At 39.5% G+C, this 12457-nt stretch overlaps 1 protein-coding gene across 2 annotated transcripts in view; it reads left to right on the plus strand.

The window, feature by feature from the left end:
* The first annotated feature begins 5485 nt into the window (after positions 1-5485).
* The window catches only part of LOC125398765 (sulfotransferase 2A2-like), a 39048-nt gene continuing 32076 nt past the window's right edge, over positions 5486-12457 (plus strand). For both annotated transcript variants that reach the window (XM_087908886.1, XM_087908889.1), the window contains exon 1: positions 5486-5577. The gene's annotated coding sequence lies outside the window, so the exon portion shown is untranslated. The remainder of the gene's footprint in view (positions 5578-12457) is intronic.

The raw sequence follows: 12457 nt of genomic DNA on the forward strand, positions 1-12457 counted from the left end.
GCTGATCTGAACAGAAAATTCTCAACAGAAGAACTTCGAATGACCAAAAGCTGTTTTCTTGTACTTCTTCTGGGTTCGGATGATCAAGTCTTCCTGTTCTGTGACCACTGGGATCTGATATTACAATGTTGTATTTTTAGGTTGTTGAAGGAATTCTTTCATTGGCACCAACCCATTTCTTCCTTCAAATAAGGCCAGCAGTGTCTTTGAGTCTTGGTCAAATCCTTGCTGTGGCTGTTTGAGTATTTGAGAGTTTTTCTTGGTCTGCTCTTTATTGTCAATGTTTGTCTCAGAAAGCCTCTGAGGTCTCTATACACCTGCTCCCTTGGTCTTCTCTTCTGGTTTGCTATCTTGATGTTCTATCTTAATCCCCTCAGTGTTGTAGTCCACTCTTGGTCCCCTCACTCTTATAGCAAGCTCTCAGCTCTTAGGCTGGGTATGGTTAGTAGTTTAGGGATTACAGTGAATGGGTTTGAGTTTTGGGGGAGCCTGAACACAGGAGACTCCATGCTGGCTAACTAGAAATGTCAAGGGAGTTGGGGAAGGAGCCCAGGGTTTTTTCCTGCTGGGGAGGTCCTAGAAATTAGGGAGTCCCATGATGTTATGCATTTTTTTCTGCTCACCTCTCTTCCTCTCCCCTCTTTTTCAACCCTCTTATATGTTCCCCATGCTTCCAATTCACTCAGGATGTCTTGTCTTTTTCTACTTACCATGTATATTAGATCTATGTGTGTCTCTCTTAAGGTCTTCATTGTTTTCTAGGTTTTCTGGGATTGTGAATTGTAAGCTGCTTTTCTTTCCTTTATGTCTAAAAGACACTTATTAGTGAGTACATATGATATTTATCTTTCTGGTTCTGGGTTACCTCACTCAATATGATGTTTCTAGATCCATCCATAGGCCTGCAAATTTCAAGATGTCTTTTTTTTGCTGTGTAGTACTCCATTGTGTAAATGTACCACATTTCCTTATTAATTCTTGGTTGAAGGGCATTTAGGTTGTTTCCTGGTTCTGGCTATGACAAAGAATGCTGCTATGAACATAGTTCAGAACATGTCCTTGTGGCATAATTGAGGATCCTTTGGGTATGCACCCAAAAGTAGTATTGCTGGGTCTTAAGAAAGGTGATTTCCTAATTTTCTGAGAAATTGCCATGTTGATAACCAAAACAACTGTACCAGAATGTACTCTTACCAGCAATGGTGGAGTGCTCCCTTTATGCAATATCCTCTCCAGCAGAAGTTGTCATCAGTGTTTTTGGTCTTGGCCATTGTTACAGCTACAAGACCAGAGCTGTTTTGATTTGCTTTTTTCAGATGGCTAAGGTTGTTGAGCCTTTCCTTAAGTATCTTTCAGCCATTTTAGATTCCTCTGTTGTGAGTTCTCTATTTAGGTCTGTACTCCATTTTTTGGATTGTTTGTTCTTTTGATGACCAATTTTTAATTTTCTCTGAATATTTTGGAGATCAGTCCTCTGTCAGATGTGGGGTTGGTGAAGATCTTTTCCCATTCTGTAGGCTGCTCTTTTGTCTTGTTGACCACATCCTTTGCTTTACAGAAACTTTTTAATTTCAGGAGGTCCCATTTATTAATTGTTTCTCTCAGTCTCTGTGTTACTGGGTTTATATTTAAGTAACATATCTTTTGTCTTAAATTTGGAAGTCAAGACACTTTCAAAATATATAGGTTGGATTGATCTAGCAGCATTTGTAATTAAATGTCTTTTGGAAGCTGTTGCTTCTTTCTTAGCAGTTAAACAATTCAAACACAACACAATGATATATAGTACTAGATTCCCTGTGTATTTTTCATCTTTATATGGCTTTTTAAAACTCCATTTCTGTTATTGTCATTTTTTTAATTTTTGGTTCTTTTGAAACAAGGTTTCTCTGTGCATCTTCAGCTGTCCTGGATCTCACTCTGTAGGCCAGACTGACCTCACGCTCTCAGAGATCCACCTGCCTCTGTCTCCCAGGTACGGGGATTAAACGTGTGTGCCATGACACTAACTATGATATTTCTTTTTTACTGTCTTTCTCTATTATTTTTTCTCCCAAGGCTACATGTATTTTTAAGCACACTGTAAGCAGTAAACTTTTTTCATCTGAATATGTTTTTACTATATATCTTTGTCTTTTTTCTAAACACATGAGTTTTTAATCTGCTGATAGGGCTATGATTAAAGCTGCATATTTGGTGACTTGCTCCACCCAATTTCTTAGGTTTTTTTGAGTCTAGATTCATGCCAAAGGTACTGGAAGCAACCACATTTTTTGCCACAACTGGGTAGAGTTTCTAGGTCCGTGCCATCACCAAGAAACCTGATGCTGACTGCTCATAAACACCATTTAAGTGTTTGGTGGCAGAGCCTCTGAAAGGAGTTGTAAGGTGTTTGCAGCTAATGCTGAGTCAGGAAGCCTCTCTTAAAAGAGCCATGCCAATTCTTCCCTCAGCAAACAGAGAGTACCAAAGAACAGATGCTTAACAAGGAGCTGTTTTTGACTCTGTGCTTGTCTGTCTAGAATTATTTTATTAAAACTTTTTCAGGCTTTTTTTGGAAATTCTTGCTAAATGTTTGGGCACTATTTATAAACATAAGTTTTTGTCTTGCCTGATCAAGCAGCCATTCAGTCCCAAGGAACACACAGAGGCTTATATTAATTACAAATTCTCTCGGCTATTTGTAAGATTTATTATTAACTATCTATTATACTTAAACCATAATTCTTATCTATGTTTGGTCATGTGGCTTTTTATCTTTTCCCAGTAATACATTATCATCTTGCTTCCTCTGTGGCTAGATGGCAACTGATTCTCTGCATTTCCTCTATCCAGAATTCTCCTAGTTTCATCTCCCCACCCACATATACTTCCTGCTTGACTACTGGCAAATTAGCATTTTATTAAACCAATATGAGTGACAAAACTTTACACTGTTTAAGAGCATTATCCCACAGAAAGGCTATCTTTCCAACATACTAGTAACCAAGAGAAAAATCATGATAACTCATACATTTAGCACACACTCGGAATCTCACCACTCAGGAGGCAGGAGGAATAAATGAAGAACCAGTGACTAGCCTGAGCTACATTTGTAAATGCTCTCTCTCTCTCTCTTTCTCTTTCTCTCTCTCTCTCCCTCTCTCTCTATATATATATACATATATATATATGTATTATATGATATTATATGAGATAATTTTATAGATCACAAAAACAGCTAGGGAAAAAAAACTCCCAGAAGCTCTTATAATTCCTCCCCAACAGTCGGCAGCTAGTATTCCAGCATTAAGGGGAGAAAAAAAGAGAGTTCAGTAAAATGGTTATCCATCCACGCTGAAGTAGAGTTGGAATTAATGTCAGAAAATAACTGATATGCATGTAGGGGCAAGTTCTGCTTGTTACCCCTACTGTCTGGAAGGGGAAGGGAGGAGCGACAGTATCTCTAGGAAAGCTCCACCCATATAAAATAAATAAAACCTCAGCCAAGGCACAATTAAGACATAAGGTAAAAACTGTCTAAAGTACAAGTAAGCTGTTGAATCTATTTACAAACCAACACAAGGATATGATCAGTAGTGTTTAAGATACAGGAGCACACAACCATCAATCCACACACATTCAGAAATGTCCTGAACCTTGAATACATGGTCACCTCTTACTTGCAATCAATTTTTTTTTTAGCTATAACCAAGATTTCTTCTTCCAGGGGTGAGAGGGGTTGTCTGATGTCAGAAAGTAACTCTAAGTCTACATATCCTCTGAAGGGTTAAGGTTTCAAAGGTGTGTTTCTAGAGCTGCTCAGAAGATGTTCAGAAAGTCAAGCATCCTTGTTAACTGTTACTAGAGCAGCTATTGGAACTGAAGCCTCAGCTAATGCTGGATCTTCAGTTACTGCATGGGACAGTCGGAACTAGAGTTGTTACAGGTTAATCAGGCTCGGAGATGCAGATGGGTCTAGAAAATCAGGTAGGTCCCTCTGGAGACAAGACCTGGAACCCTCTGAGGTCTGATCACCATAGAGAAAAGTTTCCAGACTGTAGTTCACTTTGGGAATAGAGCCCAGAGTGAATGTGCCTGGAGACATGAACTCTACACTGACAGAGAAAGGGACACTTGAGCAACCACAGGAACAGATCGACCCAGCAGGTGTTTTAGAGCTTCCACTTATCTATGGCAGTCATTACAGAACATTCTGGAAATTCTTTTGTTTGTAATTATGCCTTAGTTCCTGAACTAGGTCTGCAAAACAAACAAACAAACAAACAAACAAAAAAGACAGTGGAAGACCTGAGTGTCCCAGCTTTGGCCATAAGGTGAAGATACTGAATGGAAAAAAAGCATAGTTACATCAATACACACACACACAGACACACACACACACACACACACACAGACACACACACACACACACAGGTCTGGAGCTATTGATGTCAAGAACAAGGTAGGAAGCAAAGATGAGTAGGTCTTGACACCAAAAGACTAGGGAAGCTTCAGCTAGAAAATCTGGGGGTTTTACTCGTATCTCTGATGTCTAGGTCCCTAATATTCTATTGAGACATTAATGTGCATCCATTTTGTTACCCCATTGAAGAAGAAAACTACTACAGCCTCAGATGCACATTTGCTCACCATTCCCAACTGTCCCAAGCTGTCTCAAACACAGTAGATATGTCCAGGGTGGAACATTATAAATGTTCAGATGACTAATGGAGAATATCTATTTCAGCAGCAGGAGAGGGACTAGAGACAGACCAGGGTCTGGTACTCCATTACTCAAGCTTTCATACAATTTCCACATGTTTCTCTAGGCTTGAGTACATGCAAGAATCAAAATATTTTTGCAGCAGGGGCTTTTGTTCTTAGTCGTACACACTATGCTACTTTTACTGTTTCCTGGGACCTTTGAAAAACTTTCCAAGTGCTCAACTCAGAATACATTCACATACAAACAGAACTAAATGGACTCAGTATGTTATAAGAACATGTGGTTATAGCTTGTATCAATGAATATTAAAGAACACATAAATAAGGGAAATAAAGGAATGGTTGTATGGTGAGAGGGTGAGAGTTGGAGTCATATATGCAGCTAAGGAAATATGAGTTTCTGAATAGACAACCACTATTTAAAAAAGAAATCACATGTTGCACCATTTTGTATGAGCTCTGTAATTTTTTCCACACATTTGAAACCACTATGAAAGCTAAATTGAATTAGAAAGCATAATAAGTAAGTCCCATTTCTATGACCTAGCATGTATTATTGAGTTTCTAGTTTGGAGTCATGAACTCAGGCTCAGAAATGCCAGAGAGTGATCTCTGTATGAGTTCACCATTGCGTAATACAACAACCTTTGACTTATTGTTACAATATCTCTTTCTTCATCTCAGTAGTTAGTTTTGAAGTGAGCTACGGGCTGTTAATGATTTCTTTTTGCTGTACTATAAATATTAGATCTCAAGATTAGCTAGAAGCTTTACAGGTGGCTAAAGGTGGAATCCTAACAGCACCCACAAAGAGCTCTTTGCCATGTCAGACTACCTTTGGTTTGAAGGAATAGCTTTCCCTGCATTAGGGTATGAAAAAGAAATACTTGAAGAAATCGGTGATATGTTTGTGGTTAGATGTCTCAAAGTTGTTTTGATTTGCATTTCCCTGATTGCTAAGGAGGTTGAGCATGACCTTAAGTGCCTTTTGGCCATTCGGTGTTCATCTGTTGTGAATTCTCTGTTCAGTTCAGTACCCCATTTTTTAATTGGGTTAATTAGAGTTTTAGTGTCTAGTTTCTTGAGTTCTTTGTATATTTTGGAGATCAGACCTTTGTCTGATGAGGGATTTGTGAAGATCTTCTCCCAGTCGGAAGGTAGCCTTTTTGTCTTACTGACAGTGTCCTTTGCTTTACAGAAGCTTCTCAGTTTCAGGAGGTCCCATTTATTCATTGCTTCTCTTATTGTCTGAGCTCCTGGGGTTCTGCTTAGGAACTGGTCTTCTGTGCCTATATCTTGTAGACTACTTCCCACTTTCTCTTCTATCAGGTTCAAAGTGGTCGGATTAATGTTGATGTCTTTAATCCATTTGGACCTGAGTTTTGTGCATGGTGATAGATATGGATCTATTTTCATTCTTCTACAGGTTGACATCCAGTTATGCCAGCACCATTTGTTAAAGATGCTTTCCTTCTTCCACTGTATGCCTTTAGCTCCCTTGTCAAATATCAGGTGTTCATAAGTTTGTGCGTTAATACCCGGGTCTTCTATTCGATTCCATAGGTCGACTTCTCTGTTGGTATGCCAATACCAAGCTGTTTTCAATACTGTCGCTCTGTAATAGAGTTTGAAGTCAGGGATGGTAATGCCTCCCAAAGTTCCTTTATTGTATAAGATTGTTTTGGCTATCCTGGGTTTTTTGTTTCTCCATATAAACTTGATTATTGCTCTCTCAAGGTCTGTGAAGAAGTTTGATGGAATTTTGATGGAAATTGCGTTGAATCTATAGATTGCTTTTGGTAGAATTGCCATTTTTACTATGTTGATTCTCCCAATCCAAGAACAGGGGAGGTCTTTCCATTTTCTGATATCCTCCTCAATTTCTTTCTTCAAGGACTTAAAGTTCTTGTCAAATAGGTCTTTCACTTCCTTGGTTAGAGCTACCCCAAGACATTTTATGCTATTTGTGGCTATCATGAAAGGTGATGTTTCTCTGATTTCCCTCTCTGCTTCTTTATTCTTTGTGTATAGGAGGGCAACCGATTTTTTGGAGTTGATCTTGTATCCTGCCACATTACTAAAGGTGTTTATCAATTGTAGAACTTCTTTGGTAGAGTTTTTGGGATCGCTTATGTACACTATCATATCGTCTGCAAATAACAAAAGTTTAACTTGCTATATATTGCTTTTATTATATTTAGGTATGATCCTCGTATACCCAATCTCTCCAACACCTTTATCATGAAGGGGTGTTGAATTTTGTCAAATGCTTTTTCAGCATCCAATGAAATGATCATATGGTTTTTTTCTTTCAGTTTATTTATATGATGGATTACATTGATAGATTTGCGTATGTTGGACCAGTCCTGCATTTTGGGATGAAGCCCACTTGATCATAATGGATAATTTTTCTAATATATTCTTGGATTCGGTTTGCCAGTATTTTATTGAGTATTTTAGCGTCAATGTTCATGAGTGAGATTGGTCTGTAATTCTCTTTCTTGGTTGTGTCTTTATGTGGTTTTTCTATCAGGGTAACCGTAGCTTCATAAAAACAGTTTGGCATGATTCTTTTGTTTCTATATTGTGAAATACATTAAGGAGTATAGGTATTAGCTCTTCCTGGAAGTTCTGGTAGAATTCTGCATTGAAACCATCTGGACCTGGGCTTTTTTTGGTGGGGAGGTTTTTGATAACACCTTCTAATTCTTCGTGACTAACAGGTCTATTTAGATTGTTCACTTGGTCTTGATTTAACTTTGATAAATGGTATTTATCTAAAAACCAATCCATTTCTTGTACATTTTCCAACTTTGTGGCATATAAACTCTCGTAGTAAGATCTAACGATTCTCTGAATTTCCACTGTGTCTGTTGTTATGTCCCCCTTTTCATTTCTGATCTTATTAATTTGAGTGTTCTCTCTCTGCCGTTTGATTAGTTTGGCTAGGGGTTTGTCAATCTTGTTGATTTTCTCCAAGAACCAACTTTTTGTTTCGTTGATTTTTTTGGATTGTTTTCTGTATTTCTATTTTGTTGATTTCAGCCCTCAGTTTGATTATTTCCAATCTTCTACTCCTCCTGGGAGAGTCTGTTTCTTTTTTTTCAGAGCTTTTAGGTGTGCTGTTAAGTCTCCAATATATGCTTTCTCTGTTTTCTTTAATTGGGCACTTAGTGCTATGAACTTTTCTCTTAGAACTGCTTTCATTGTGTCCCATAGGTTTGAGTATGTTGTGTCTTTATTTTCATTAAATTCAAGGAAGACTTTAACTTCTTTCTTTATTTCTTCCTTGACCCAGGGATGATTCAGTAGTTGACTGTTCAACTTCCACTCATTTGTAGGGTTTCTGGTATTCAAATTGTTATTGAATTCTAACTTTATTTCGTGTTGATCCTAGAAGACACAGGTGATTACTAATATTTTTTGTATCTGTGTAAGTTTGCTTTGTTACCGAGTATGTGGTCAATTTTTGAGAAGTTTCCATGAACTGCAGAGAAGAAGGTATATTCTTTCTTTTTTGGTAGAATGTTCTATAGATATCTGTTAAGTCCATTTGATTTATTACCTCTAGCAATTCTCTTATTTCTATGTTGAGTTTCTGTTTTATTGACCTGTCCATTGGTGAGAGAGGTGTGTTGAAGTCTCCTACTATTAGTGTGTGTGTTTTGATGACTGCCTTGAATTCTAAAAGTTTTTCTTTTACATAAGTGGGTGCTTTTATATTAGGGGCATAGATATTCAGGATTGAAACTTCCTTCTGATTAATTGTTCCTGTTATGAATATGAAATGTCCATCTCCTTCTCTTCTGATTGATTTTAGTTTGAAGTCAATTTTCAATGGCCACACCAGCTTGTTTCTTAGGTCTGTTTGCTTGGAAAACCTTTTCCCAACCCTTTACTCTGAGTAGATGTCTATCTCTGTGGTTGAGGTGTGTTTCTTGTAAACAGCAGAATCCTGTTTCCTTATCCAGTCTCTAAGTCTGTGCCTTTTTATAGGTGAGTTGAGTCCATTAATATTAAGTGATATTAATGACCAGTGGTTGTTGATTCCGTTTATTATTTGTGTGTGTGTGTGTGTGTGTATAGTAGAGTTTGTGTGTTTCTCTTCTTTGAGTTGTGGTTGTGAAGGGTCGCTAGATGTCTGGGTTATTGTAGGCAGTGATGGCAATGTTGGATTCCTTGGGTTGCGATTTTCCTTCTAATACTTTCTGTAAGGCTGGATTTATGGCTACTAATTGTTTAAACTTATTTTTATCCTGGAATATTTTGTTTTCTCCGTTGATAGTGAACAATAGCTTGGCTGGGTATAGTAGTCTGGATTTGCATCCATGGTCTCTTAGTTTCTGCAGTACCTCTATCCAGGATCTTCTGGCTTTCATGGCTTCCATAGAGAAGTCTGGTGTCAGCCTGATAGGTTTACCTTTATAAGTCACTTGACCTTTTTCCTTTGCAGCTCTTAATATTCTTTCTTTAATCTGAATGTTTTGTGTTTTGATTATTATATGGCGAGGGGACTTTTTTTTTTTTGCTCCAGTCTATTCGGCGTTCTGTATGCTTCTTGAACCTTCATAGGAATATCGGTCTTTACATTGGGAAAGTTTTCTTCTATAATTTTGTTAAATATATTTTCTGGGCCTTTGATCTGCAGGTCTTCTCCTTCTTCAATCCCTATTATTCTTAGATTTGGTTTTTTTTTAATTGTGTCCCCGATTTCCTGAATGTTTTGTGAAGAGAATTTGTTGGATTTACCGTGTTCTTTGACCAGAGCATTTATTTTCTCTATGGTATCTTCAGAATCTGAGATTTGTTCTTCTATCTCTTGTATTCTATTGGTTATGCTTGATTCTGTAGTCTCCATTTGTTTACCTAGGTTTTCCATATCCAGCCGGTTCTCGTTTTGTGTTTTCTTCATTGCCTCCATTTCAGTTTTCAATTCTTGGACTGTTTCCTTTACTTGTTTGAATGTTTTTTCTTGGTTTCTCAAGGTATCATTCACGGATTTACTTATTTCTTCAACCTTTTTGTTATATTTCTCATCCATTTCTATACTCATTTCTTCAAACTTTTTGTTATACTTCTCATCCAATTCTTTAAGGGAGTTATTCATATCCTGTTTAAGGGACTCTATTGCTTTCATAATGGCACTCTTTTCCACTTCTTCTGGGTTAGAGTGTTCAAGTCCTTCTGTTGTAGGGTCGTTGGGATCTGGTGTTTTCATGTTGTTTTTCAGATTGTTGGAGGAGGTCTTGCCTTAGCGTCTGCCCATCTCTTCATTCAAATGCTCTCAACTGGAACTTCTGGTAGCGGGTCAGGTTCCCTTGTTGGGCAGGGAATTCACTGATAGAATGTCTACCTTTCCTCAGGCAGGCTACTGAAGCACAGGCACTCCCTCTTTCCGGGATGTGCCTACAGAGCAGGCCCAGCGTGCATGGCAACTGACCTGGGGAAATTTTATGGCCCCAGTGGGAAGGGAGAAATATAGGAATTTGTACCTGGATGAAAGCTGGGATGACAGGCGGGAGAGCTTAGCAGGGTAGAACCAGCACTGCAGGGTGACCTGGGAGTCTATGGGGTCGGGGAAAGTCTGAGCTAGTCCTCGCCGGGCCCCTGCTGTGGGCCCGAAGCAAACTCACCCCTCTGATGGCCCTCTGGCTGGAAGCTGGGATGGCTGGCGGGGGAGCTAGTAGGGTGGAGCCAGCAGAGCAGGGTGACCTGGGAGTCTTTGGGGTCGGGGAAAGTCGGAGCTCCTCCTCGCCGGGCTCCTGCTGTGGGCCCAAAGCAAACTCACCCCTCTGATGGCCCTCTGGATGGAAGCTGGGATGGCTGGCGGGGAGCTAGCAGGGTGGAGCCAGCACTGCAGGGTGACCTGGGAGTCTATGGGGTCGGGGAAAGTCTGAGCTCCCCCTCGCCGGGCCCCTGCTGTGGGCCCGAAGCAAACTCACCCCTCCGATGGCCCTCTGTCTACTAATGTTTTTGAGTTGATCTTGTATCCTGCCACATCACTGAAGGTATTTATCAGCTGTAGGAGTTCTCTAGTAGAGTTTTTGGGGTCACTATCATATCATCTGCAAATAACAAAAATTTTACTTCTTCCTTTCCAATTTGAATCCCCTTGATCTCTTTTATTGTCCTATTGCTCTTGCTAGATCTTCAAGGGCTATGTTGAAGAAATATAGAGAGAGTGGATAGCCTTGTCTTGTTCCTGATTTTAATGGAATTGCTTTGAGTTTCTCTCTATTTAACTTGATGTTAGCTGTCGGCTTGCTGTATATTACTTTTATTATTTTTTAATATGATCCTAGTATCCCTAATCTCTCCAATACCTTTATCATGAAAGAGTGTTGAATTTTGTCAAATGCTTTTTTGGCATCTAGTGAAATGATCATATGGTTTTTTTTTCTTTCAGTTTATTTTTATGATGGATTACATTGATAGAGTCTCATATGTTGTACCAGCTCTGCATCTCTGGGATGAAGCCTACTTGATCGTAATGGATGATTTTTTTTTTGATGTTTACTTGGAGTCGGTTTGCCAGTGTTTTATTAAGAACTTTTGCACCAATGTTCATGAGTGAGATTGGTCTGTAATTCTCTTTCTTGGTTGAGTCTTTGTGCAGTTTTTGTATCAGGGTAACTGTAGCTTTATAAAATATGTTTGGCAATGACTCTTCTCTTTCTATTATGTGGAACACATTGAAGAGTATAGGTATTAGCTCTTCTTTTTTTTGCATGTGCAATGTTTTTACTTTTTACTATTATTTATTTATTTATTAAAAATTTCCACTTCCTCCCCACCTCCCTTTTCCCTCCCCCTCCCCACCTCCTCCTCTCTCTCCAGTCCTAAGAGCAGTCAGTGTTCCCTGCCCTGTGGGAAGTCCAAGGTCCTCCCCTCTCTGTCCAGGTCTATGAAGATGAGCACCCAAACAAACCAGGCTCCCACAAAGCCACTCCATGCAGAAGAATAAAAACCCAGTGCCATTGTCCTTGGCTTCTCAGTCAGCCTTCATTGACAGAGACATTCAGAGAGTCGGGTTTGATCACATGCTTAATCACTCCCAGTTCAGCTGGCCTTGGTGAACACCCATTAGATCAGTCCCACCATCTCAGTGGGTGGATGCGCCTCTCGTGGTCCTGAGTTCCCAGCTCATGTTCTCCCTCCTTCTGCTCCTCATTTGGACCTTGGGAGCTCAGTCCAGTGCTCCAATATGGGTCTCTGTCTCTATATCCATCCATTGCCAGATGAAGGTTCTATGGTGATATGCAAGATATTGATCAGTGTGGCTATGGGACAAAGACAGTTCAGTCACCCATCCTCTGTTGCCCAAGGAACAAGCTGGGGACATCTCCTTGGACCTGGGAACCCCTCTTGAGTCAAGTGTCTTGCAAGCCCTAAAATGGCTCCCTTAATTAAGATATTTACTTCCCTGCTCCCAAATTCACCCTTCCTCCATCCCACCCATCCAATTCCCCCAAGCTCTTCCCAATCCTTCCCTTCTCCCTTCTCTCTACCCATATTTCCTTACACTCACCCCACCCCTACCCCCTTGCACACAACTTTTGCCTGGCAATCTTGTCTACTTCCAATATCCAGGAGAATAACTATATGATTTTCTTTGAGTTCACCTTCTTATTTAGCTTCTTTAGGATCACGAATTATAGGCTCAATGACCTTTATTTATGGCTAGAAACCACTTTTGAGTGAGTACATACCATATTCCTCTTTTTGGGTCTGGGTTACCTCACTCAGTAAA

Source organism: Myodes glareolus, chromosome 1, assembly GCF_982192425.1.
Source record: "Myodes glareolus chromosome 1, mMyoGla1.1, whole genome shotgun sequence".
Lineage (NCBI taxonomy): Eukaryota > Metazoa > Chordata > Mammalia > Rodentia > Cricetidae > Myodes > Myodes glareolus.